Source organism: Neoarius graeffei, chromosome 4 (genome assembly GCF_027579695.1).
Source record: "Neoarius graeffei isolate fNeoGra1 chromosome 4, fNeoGra1.pri, whole genome shotgun sequence".
NCBI classification, from domain to species: domain Eukaryota; kingdom Metazoa; phylum Chordata; class Actinopteri; order Siluriformes; family Ariidae; genus Neoarius; species Neoarius graeffei.
In genome coordinates, this window is record NC_083572.1 from 31,583,270 (window position 1) to 31,594,844 (window position 11,575).

Below are 11,575 nucleotides of genomic sequence, written 5' to 3' on the forward strand. Positions count from 1 at the left end.
GGCCATTTCGAAAGGGAAGGGGAGGGGGGGTGCCCTGCCCACCCTATATATAAAAAAGCTGCGTGCGTGCTCGCTCTACGCACATGCGGTAGTAGCAAAGTCAGTGTGTACGGCAGTACTGTAGATTCCGAGTTAATAGTTAACAGTAATACATTGCTTACTTTCCCTTCTGATAGTCATGCATAGGTTTCTCATTAAAAAGCAGACACCCTCACCCCCCGTGCCCAGCACTTCCTCCGATACTGAGGACGTTTCTCAGCCCAGCACCTCTGCCCTCAATCAAAGTTCCCTCAACACCGTGCTAAGCGCTGCATCTTTGTCGGTGGATGCTAACATCGTACATGTCTCTGTTCCCGTTGACGCTAGCACCTCTGCTACAACAGATATTACCGATAAAGATGCATTGCTCTGCACAAACATTACAGGCATACAGTCTTCCGTTCCCCTTGATTTAAACACGGATAGCCCATCTCAGCCCATTCTAAAAATTTATCCAAAACGCCTTTTTGGCCAAACCTACCGGTCATTTAGTGCAGGCTGGTTTCAGTCACGGCCATGGTTGGAATATTCAGTCTTGCAAGATGCCAGCTTTTGCTTTGCCTGTCGCAAATTTAGTTTCAATTCGGATAACATATTCACCAAACATGGGTACACTAATTGGAAAAAGGCTCTGGAAAAAGACGGTGGCTTTAACAAGCACGCTTCCAGCCTTGTGCACATTAGGGCAATGTCCGCCTGGCAGGAGTGTCAATGCCGTGGAGAGACAGGAGAAAGTATCGTTCACCTTCTCGCTCAAACTCAGATTGAAAAGAACAGATACTATGTGAAAAGTGTAGGTGAAGTCATACAATTCCTCGCAGTAAATGAACTGGCTTTTCGGGGGCACACTCACGGGGCTGAGAATGAGGAAGGGCTTTTAATCCGGCTGTTCGAGTATACACTCCTCAAAGATCAAAAACTGAAGGATATCGCAAAATGCATCCCCGAAAATGCTAAATACACGTCTAACACCATCCAAAACGAGATAATTGAAACTCTGGCAAAAATGGTTCTAAAAGAAATCAAAAGGAAATATGATGAGGCTGACACCCCTGGCATGAGCATCAAGTGTGATGGCACCAGGGACCGCTGTAACATTGAGAACCTGTCAATAATAATTCGATTTGTCCAGAATTCCATTCCAGAGGAACATTTAATTGGCTTAGTTGAATTGGACCAGCTTAATGCTGAATATATGTGCAATCAAATCCTTTCACATTTGTCTGATCTGGGTTACAGTGCAAATAATTTGGTCTCCCAATGCTATGATGGTGCTTCTGTTATGTCAGGAGTGAGGGGTGGTGTCCAGGCCTTGCTACAGAGCAAAGTTGGCAAAGACATCCCATATGTCCACTGTTACAATCACCAACTACATCTGGCAGTGGTACATGCAATGCAGTCTGAGCCTCTAGCAAAGAAGTTCTTTGACTGGTCTGGTGCAATGAACACATTTTGTCACAGACATTATGTTGTACATAGATATGACACCCCCACACTGAAAAGACTCCTTGAAATCCGATGGACCAGTCATCATGATGTCACAAAATCAATTGTTGACAATGAGGATGCCATCAGGCAGCTTCTGTCTGAGGTAGCAGATGATAACACTGCTCCTTTTGACCTCTGTACAGAAGCGTGTGGTCTTCTGACCCAGCTGAACTGCCTGAACTTCTTTGACACTGGTAGATTTCTCCTTCGTGTGCTTGGTGCGCTGAAGCCAGCCAATTCAATTCTCCAGTCACAAACAGTAGATTTATGCACTGCAGGAGAGGTGGTGGCAGCCTCACTGAGTACACTGAAGGAGTTACGTTGCGACTCCTTCTGGGAGGAGCATTTCTCTCACTGTGGAAGCACTCCTAATCCACCTAAAAGGAGACGGACAGTTAACTCCCAGCTTGATGGTAGCATTATTTTGTCAAGTATAGGGCATGGTGACTCCAACAACCTAGCAAGTGCTCCTAATCAGGCATTTCAAAGGGCTATGTACAACATTCTTGACAGAGCTATCGTGGAAATGGAGACAAGGTTCTGTCAAAAAAATGTTGACTTAATGAAGGCGACATCATTCCTCCTGCCCAAATCTGTGTCTTTTCTTGACCCCTCTCTCCTACAGCCACTTCAAGTGCTTGCAGGCCAGGAACTTAATGATGTGGGCTTACAAAATGAAATTGCTGTGGCAAAAACAGTTAGTCAATAATCTAAGCACAGATGCTAACCTCTCTGAAGTGTGCAAATGCATCCAGCAGTACAAGGAGGCCTTCCCCATGCTGCATAAACTGTATGTCACCGCACTCATCATTGGTGTGTCATCAGCTGCATGTGAAAGCTCTTTTTCTACTCTGACTCGCATTCTCACACCTCTCCGAAGAACAATGCTGCATTCAAGGAAGACACATTTAGTCATTCTGGCACATGAAAAACAAATAACAAAGAATTTGGATATGAATGAATTTGTTTTAGAATTTTCCAAATCTAACCGCAGACTAATACTGTAGCTATTCCAGGTTATACACTAGAAACTGATCACTTATCTAACTAGACTGAGAGCAATTTTCCACTATTCTTGTTCTCTAGTAGGTATAGTTCTTTAATACACCTATATTGCAGCCTATAAGTTCTGTTTGTATTCATAAAAAAGGGAAAAAATATTGATATAAAAATGTTCCATTGCTTCTATTAATCACACAAGTCCATGTAATGACAGGTCCTTTCCTTTTATCACTAGATGCAGATATGGTGCATAATGAAGCCCAACCTTTTTTCATGTGTCTGTTTTTTTCATGTTTGACCCTCTGAATGTTTGTGCGAGGATGGATCTCAACTTATACTACATTCCAAATTATTATGCAAATGACTTTTTTCACTGATTTTCCTGAAGTCAATAGAAATGACAATCGTCCTAATTTTCAAGTCATCAACCGTCAGTGTACAAATCAACTGTTTTTGAACGAACCTTCCAATGCTAACTGTATTTTTTTTAATTAAAAAAAATAAAAATGGACTGTCGCCTCACAGCAAGAAGGTCCTGGGTTCGAGCCCCGGGGCCGGCGAGGGCCTTTCTGTGTGGAGTTTGCATGTTCTCCCCGTGTCCGCGTGGGTTTCCTCCGGGTGCTCCGGTTTCCCCCACAGTCCAAAGACATGCAGGTTAGGTTAACTGGTGACTCTAAATTGACCGTAGGTGTGAATGTGAGTGTGAATGGTTGTCTGTGTCTATGTGTCAGCTCTGTGATGACCTGGCGACTTGTCCAGGGTGTACCCCGCCTTTCGCCCGTAGTCAGCTGGGATAGGCTCCAGCTTGCCTGCGACCCTGTAGAACAGGATAAAGCGGCTAGAGATAATGAGATGAGAAAAATGGACTGTTCCAAATTATTACGCAAAATAGAGTTTCAAAAGATTTTTGTTCTTGTAAAGAACTAAAAATGGCCATTTGTGAAATTGGAAGCATTAGTAGGTGATAATTACTGGAATCAAAACCTAGTTCAATCAAAACATCTTATAGTTCAAATTGCATTACTGGATTTGTAGCAGATTCAGAGCCCAGTGGGGCTACCCAACTCCCTGGGGTCAAGCAGATGATGATGGTGAGGACAATGATAAAAAGTAGCAAATGTCACAAGAGCAATAAACAAAACCTCTTCCAAGCAGTGCAGATTTCCCACCATTATGTTATTTAAATCCACTTTGCTTCAACCAATCACCAGCAACTATCATTTAGGAAATCTTTGTCCTATTAATTTGCTCATACCCGTCTGAATGCGCTATTAATCATGGGAAACACGTCTGATCATGAAAATGGGGGACTTATACACACATACATACACATACACTACAATAAGAAATGTAATTTGTTGCCCCCCCCAAATAAACCAAATGCCCACCCAAGCATGACATCCTGGCAACGCCTCTGATCTTAAGGCACATGAAATTAGCTATGCCTTTCGCAGGGTTCCGGCTGGTGCTCGTCATTGATAAATATAATCCATCAATGACGAAGAGAAAATTACTAGCAAGTGACGAATGTATTTGTCATCTTTATCATAAGTCATCTTTTCTAGAAATCCCACCACAAATCTCTACGTTTGCTGAAATCCAGCCCCACTGAAGAGATCTCCCGCAAGTGAAGAATCTTCCCATAGTAGATGACCTCGGCTCCGCTGGAGTGCTGTGGTCACGTGGTTTGAAATGGGTAAACAAACGACGACGTATCTCACGTGTTATGGATTACATGTATTTGTGAACTTGAAAGTCTGAGATACAGCTCAAAATGAGACATTATTGCGCACTTTATGGCTGTGATAAAAATTCAACTGATAATAGTCGATCATTTCATTCTTTTCTGAGCAACAAAAGACTTCAGGAGGCAAGATATTATTAAATTTACAAACGAATTTGTATTCGTTGGTAGTTGTGTGCTATAGACCCTTTTCAGTCACGTGACCTTCGTAAACGCGACCGCCATTTTGGACATGTAGTGGACTTTGGCTCGAATCAGTTTGAATGCGAGGAAGGCGACAAACGAAAAACATAAAAGAAAAAGGAGCGAGATGCAGAAAACACCTTCACTATCCAGCGACGTAGGGCATTTACAGGGTGAGCAGAGGGAGAGGTATTTGCAAAAATTGAGGTTAGCAGGCTTAGAGAACGACGTTTACCTGCTTCCACCAGGATTGTTCACTGACGTACGGAAGTACACGAAGCCCTCGTCTTTACCTGACTTCGGCCCACATGATCTGTATACCTATGTCGTTAAAAACCCATCGCCATACACATACACGCCAACGTCCGAGGTTCCGGAGCGCGCTCCAGCTTGCTCCAGGAGTGCTCCGGCCGAGGTTCCCCTCAAATTAAGCAGCGCGCTCCGGCTTGCTCCAGGAGTGCTCCGGCCGAGGTTCCCCTCAAATTAAGCAGCGCGCGCCGGCTTGCTCCCGGAGTGCTCCGGCCGAGGTTACGGAGCGTGCTCCGGCTTAATTTGAGGGGAACCTCGGCTGGAGCACTCCGGGAGCAAGCCGGCGCGCGCTGCTTAATTTGAGGGGAACCTCGGCCGGAGCACTCCGGGAGCAAGCCGGCGCGCGCTGCTTAATTTGAAGGGGAGCAAGCCAGAGCGCGCTCCGGAACCTCGGACGTTGGCTCCGGCAGCTATTTATACTGGATCTGGTGTAAATAGCTGCTGGATCATAATTATAGTAAACTAGTAAATACAGTAAAGGAAAAACTTGAGACTGAAAGGTTTTAACAGTCATCCAAATGACTGAACGTAAACATTGCTACAGTAACGTACCAGCTACTATGTTGACATTAGCTAGTCAACAATAGCTACTACAGAAGAACAAAGAGGTTACAATGGGTTATTTTAACCTATTTGGTTACACACTCGCCGCCACAGAATGTTAACAGCAATGTAATGCCTTTTCTGGCTAATTTTATTCGTCTTACCTCCAACAAAGTGGTCACTACACAAGCGTTGGTATGCCGAGGGCTGCCAATCTGTTAATGGCCGCTATCCATCTTCTCCGTCGGGATCCGATAAAATGATAACCCTTGCCTTGTTTGTTGATGGTTACTACATCCAGGTGCACAACAGTATAGTGGCATGATGGAAGTCTTGCTGAAAGTAAAAACTTTCTTTGCTGCCGTTCCTCAATGTTGGCTGTGGTAAACTACTGGTAGTACATGCCCAAAATGGCTGCCGCGTTTGTCGTGACGTCACGTGAAAAGGGTCCATAGCATTAAAACCTTTGTTTACCATACTTTGAAAGGTGATTTACCATAGTGAACACGTCACTTTATCAAGGATTTTTTTGTCCAAATTGTATCACTTTGTGGATGCATGAGTAAAGCTATTAGCAACTGCCATTTTAGATTTATGTTTACCCATATCAGATCACGTGATCTTGAGTCTGAGACGGTGTAAACAATGAGCACGTGCTTGTGACCAATAAAAATTGACTACACATAATGACCAAATAGACGCCAAGCTTTTGAACAATCGCACTGTGTCTTAATCGGCCTGGTGTGGTGTTACAATTATCTATGCATGAACCAAACAATGTCATAGTCTAGGCTGAAGATTGATTGTTGTTGTTTTTTTTGGGGGGGGGAGGCTTCTTCAAGCACTGAAGATGATTTGGCCGAAACAGCCACAGGGGAGGCACACTCAGAGCCCCTACTGTCCCCAAGCACATCGGACAGTGTCAGTAATACAGAGGCGAGTAAAAAACGCCAAAGTGAAAGTGCTGTTAGCCGCGGCAAGGGTGGCATGGCATATTGAGTCCCTGTAGCTAATGCAGTGGCATCTTTAGGCCCTCTCACTCGGGCTATAGTCCCCGGGTATTTTCACCCTCAAAAATAATAATGGAGCTTAGAATTTGTGTCTTTGTGGTCCTAAAGGAGAGATATGTGATTGAGAAATTATATATTTTTATTAAACTGATAAATTTTACTAGTGATATTTAATAATCAGTTGGCACACGCCTCAGTTTCCTGAGACATTATGGGTGTTGACAATCTAATAATGAGACAGAAACTAAAGTGAACTATATAAATTTAAAAAGAGTAGTTCAAAAATCACCAATAAAGATGTCATAACCTTTGAACGTGTGTGGGTGATATCTTGTAAAGTTACACTACGTTCAGACTGCAACCTGAAACGACCCATATCCAATTTGTTGTGAAATCCGATTTTTTTGTTAGGCCGTTCACATTACCAATTATATGAGACTTGTATGCGATCTCCAATATGAACGGAAAACAACCCAAAAGTGTCCCGCATGCGCAAACTGACACGTAATAAGCAAATCTACGTAATACGTAAACAAAAAAAAAAAAAGCGCACTCTTCAAGTTTGCAAGTAAAGCATGGAGATGAGGCGAGACCTGGCGATGTGGTTTTTGTGGCGGCAGCGGAATTCACACAATAATCTGATTAATGTGGGCAGCAGACTAATGAGACCGAAGGGGTCAAATTACTGGAAATTTCCAGAACAATCTTATAATCTTGTAATACAGGATGATTTAACATCCAGGTCCCTACCAAATCCACCATTAGCTTGATCAATTCTATAAAAGTCTATTTAAATTCTGAAAACTGTACAAATGTTTTCCACCAAAGAGGCGGGATTAGCCAACGCAGAATAGTGACGTTTGTCTCTTGTTGATGACGTGTAGGTCGCATGAATGCAACCTGTCCGGTCAGACTGCAGTCGCATGTGAAAATAACAGAGATGCATCTGAATTAGGACCACATATCCAAGCGGACTGGGTCGCATGTGAAAAAATCGGATCTGTGTCGTTCAGATTGTCAATAACAAATCGGATACAGGTCGCATATGGGCAAAAAAAAAAATAAATAAAATCAGATATGGGTCGTTTCAGGGTGCAGTCTGAACGTAGTCTTAGATATAACCTCCCCAACCTATTGATGCCAATTTCCCTTAAAAAAAAAAATTTTATATATATATATATATATATATGCGCGCGCCCCAGGAAAACCTGATTTAGCCCCTGGTCTTTTCAATAGCTAGAAACACCCCTGGACTAACATTGTTAGGGTTTTGCAGGGAATCAAACCTGGGTCACTGGTGTAATGATCCAGCAAACCCCCACTAGGCCACCAGGGGAATGACTCAAGTGCAGAGGCGTGAGGCGAAAGTAGCAAAAAACAGTTTATTTACAATATAAACACTATATACAATCCAGGGCAAAAAGCAAAGTATAATCCAAAGGTTCAGGGGCAAAAAGTATAATCCAAAAATGAAAAAAGAGGCAAAATGCAAAACGCTCAGAAGATCCAAAAGGTAGTACAAAGCCCAAAGAAAAGAAAAGGCAAAATGCAAAACGCTCAGAAGATTCAAAAGGGTAGAACAAATCCAAAGAAAACAAAATACCAAAAAACTCAAGCGCACAGGCAAGGTACATGGGACAGCGGGAACTAGCACTAACAGCATAGCATAAAGACTCCATGACTAGGGAACAAACAGAGGAGTATTTATACACAAAATAAATTGAACACAGGTGACGATAATGAAGACAAACAGGCAATCAACACAAACACAAAACACAGGAACAGTGGCGGCCTCTAGAGGCCAAAACAAACATGACAAGAAAAGGAAATAACAGCGGCCTCTAGAGGCCAAAACAGTCCCAGTCCTAACAAACATAATATAAAACGCAATGTCATTCTGTGTTTGGCTTCTAAATTGACGGGGAAATTTGAATTCCTTCACTGCTGGTTGTTCCAAGATTCTTCTTGACACTGTTCAATTGTAAATCAAGAGTTCTGTTGAAGTGAAGGGAATCCTAATACCTCTTTTGAATAATTCCATGCTAAATTAACCTTAAGTAAGCTCAAACTAAAGAGGTTTATTTTAGCTTGATGGTGCACAGGGTGCCCAAAATCAAGTATTTTTATTAGAGGCTGGAGTAGAGCCCAAATTTTATATGTAATGGAGAGACCTGTATCTGTACAAATATTTGAATTGTGCAAGTTTGGTTAGGATAAACCTGTATTAAGTCCACTTTGATAAGTCAGTAACTAAGAAAATGTAACGAAGACTTATTTGACTATTTTTCAAGGAAAAAAGTGGAGAATATTTTTCAAAACCCAGGGGAAACCCTGCTTTAGGGGCACAAGCAGCTTTAGTTAGGTGGATATTGGTAGCCAGGGCACCAGACAGAGTAGATAATCTAAGGGTCTTAGCATATAATGATCTTGGGCAAGCATAGGTTTTGAAAGGTAGTTATTCATGTAGGACTTAACCATATACACCTTTGTAAGTCTGAGGTTACAAAGAGTAACTTTGTAGAGGTATTTAATTTAGCAAAGGTGATGTCTGATGCTGTAATATACTCTGTTTCCATCCCAATGTGGTGTGGTGATGTAGTTTACAACAGGTTATGGTCACTGAACTGCTTGGATGTTCAGGTGGTGCACTGAAAACATTGTGGGCTTAATAGATAATTGAAGTAATTTTGAGGACAAGGCTGGCCTGTTAGGGTGGGACAGTATTAATCCCGTTCAGGAAGGTACTGCACTCGTTTCTTGCAGCATAGCCCATAGTCTCAGAACAGGCCTAGTTAAAGGGGCCAGCTCACCCTTCCCAGGTGAGGTTTAAATTCTTTCAACCAATCTATTGCATTTTTGTATGTTTATTCCATTATAATGGACCCAAACCAACCTTGGTCATCTCACAGGGGGCTGAAGAGGAAAGGCAAGATAATGTACAGTGGTGCTTGAAAGTTTGTGAACCCCTTTGAATTTTCTATATTTATGCATAAATATGACCTAAAACATCAGATTTTCACACAAGTCCTAAAAGTAGATAAAGAGAACCCAGTTAAACAAATGAGAAAAAATATTATACTTGGTCATTTATTTATTGAGGAAAATGATCCAATACTACATATCTGTGAGTGGCAAAAGTATGTGAACCTCTAGGATTAGCAGTTAACTTGAAGGTGAAATTAGAGTCAGGTGTTTTCAATAAATGGGATGACAATCAGGTGTGAGTGGGCACACTGTTTTATTTAAAGAACAGGGATCTATCAAAGTCTGATCTTCACAACACATGTTTGTGGAAGTGTATCATGGCACAAACAAAGGAGATTTCTGAAGACCTCAGAAAAAGCGCTGTTGATGCTCATCAGGCTGGAAAAGGTTACAAAACCATTTCTGAAGAGTTTGGACTCCACCAATCCACAGTCAGACAGACTTTGTACAAATGGAAGAAATTGAAGACCATTGTTACCCTCCCCAGGAGTGGTCGACCAACAAAGATCACTCCAAGAGCAAGGCGTGTAATAGTCGGTGAGGTCACAAAGGACCCCAGGATAACTTCTAAGCAACTGAAGGCCTCTCTCACATTTGGCTAATGTTCATGAATCCACCATCAGGAGAACACTGAACAACAATGGTGTGCATGGCAGGGGTGCAAGGAGAAAGCCACTGTTTTCCAAAAAGAACATTGCTGCTCGTCTGCAGTTTGCTAAAGATCACGTGGACAAACCAGACGGCTATTGGAAAAATGTTTTGTGGACGGCTGAGGCCAAAATAGAACTTTTTGGTTTAAATGAGAAGCGTTATGTTTGGAGAAAGGAAAAGACTGCATTCCAGCATAAGAACCTTATCCCATCTGTGAAACATGGTGGTGGTAGTATCATGGTTTGAGCCTGTTTTGCTGCATCTGGGCCAGGACAGCTTGCCATCATTGATGGAACAATGAATTCTGAATTATACCAGCAAATTCTAAAGGAAAATGTCAGGACATCTGTCCATGAACTGAATCTCAAGAGAAGGTGGGTCATGCAGCAAGACAACGACCCTAAGCACATAAGTCGTTCTACCAAAGAATGGTTAAAGAAGAATAAAGTTAAATGTTTTGGAATAGCCAAGTCAAAGTCAACAGTTACTGGAAACATTTAGTTGCAGTTATTGCTGCACAAGGGGGTCACACCAGATACTGAAAGCAAAGGTTCACATACTTTTGCCACTCAGATATGTAATATTGGATCATTTTCCTCAATAAATAAATGACCAAGTATAATATTTTTGTCTAATTTGTTTAACTGGGTTCTCTTTATCTACGTTTAGGCTTTGTGTGAAAATCTGATGTTGTTTTAGGTCATATTTGTGCAGAAATATAGAAAATTCTAAAGGGTTCACAAACTTTCAAGCCCCACTGTATATTCTGTTAAAAGCTTCCACATATGACACATGGATGAAGAAAACATTTGAGATAGATTGCAAAAGGATGAATAATGGTGAATTTGCTGAGGTTTTGCTGCAGTGTGCACACAATGGACTGTATGTAAACAAAAAACAACAAATTGGATTCTGGGAGGAAGCATGGTGGTGTAGTGGTTAGTAGTGTCGCCTCACAGCAAGAAGGTTCTGGATTCAAGCCCAGTGGCTGACAGGGGCTTTTCTGTGTGGAGTTTGCATGTTCTCCCCATGTCTGCGTGGGTTTCCTCCGGGTGCTCCAGTTTCCCCAACAGTCCAAAGACATGCAGGTTAGGTTAATTGGTGGCTCTAAATTGACTGTAGGTGGAATGCAAGTGTGAATGGTTGTTTGTCTCTATGTCAGCCCTGCGATGACCTGGCGACTTGTCCAGGGTGTACCCCACCTCTCGCCCATAGTCAGCTGGGATAGGCTCTAGTTTGTCTGCGATCCTGCACAGGATAAGTGATTACAGATAATGGATGGATGGATGGATTCTGGGAAGGGTCAAGGCCAGGGAGCAGACAAGCAGGCTAAACCGACCATCTGTTAGCTGCATTGAGTCCTCATTTAGGTTCCACTATAATATAAAATTAGGTACTACCTAATAGTGGAGCTTCCATTTAAATGAAAACAAACATGGAACAGATGTACTTTGATGTGTTTCAATTTCAATTTCATCATGAGAAGATAAATTTCTCCAAACTCGCATGTATATTATTATTTTTATTACTATAAACTACAACCCCGATTCCAAAAAAGTTGGGACAAAGTACGAATTGTAAATAAAAATGGAATGCAATGATGTGGAAGTTTCAAAATTCC

At 42.1% G+C, this 11,575-nt stretch overlaps 1 long non-coding RNA gene across 1 annotated transcript; it reads right to left on the reverse strand.

Moving 5' to 3' along the window:
- Positions 1–1,173: 1,173 nt before the first annotated feature.
- Positions 1,174–2,468, reverse strand: LOC132884349 (uncharacterized). Its single transcript, XR_009654444.1, has 2 exons — positions 2,256–2,468; positions 1,174–1,904 (listed from the first exon to the last, which is right to left on the reverse strand). It is a non-coding gene; the product is annotated as an uncharacterized LOC132884349 (long non-coding RNA).
- Positions 2,469–11,575: the final 9,107 nt, after the last annotated feature.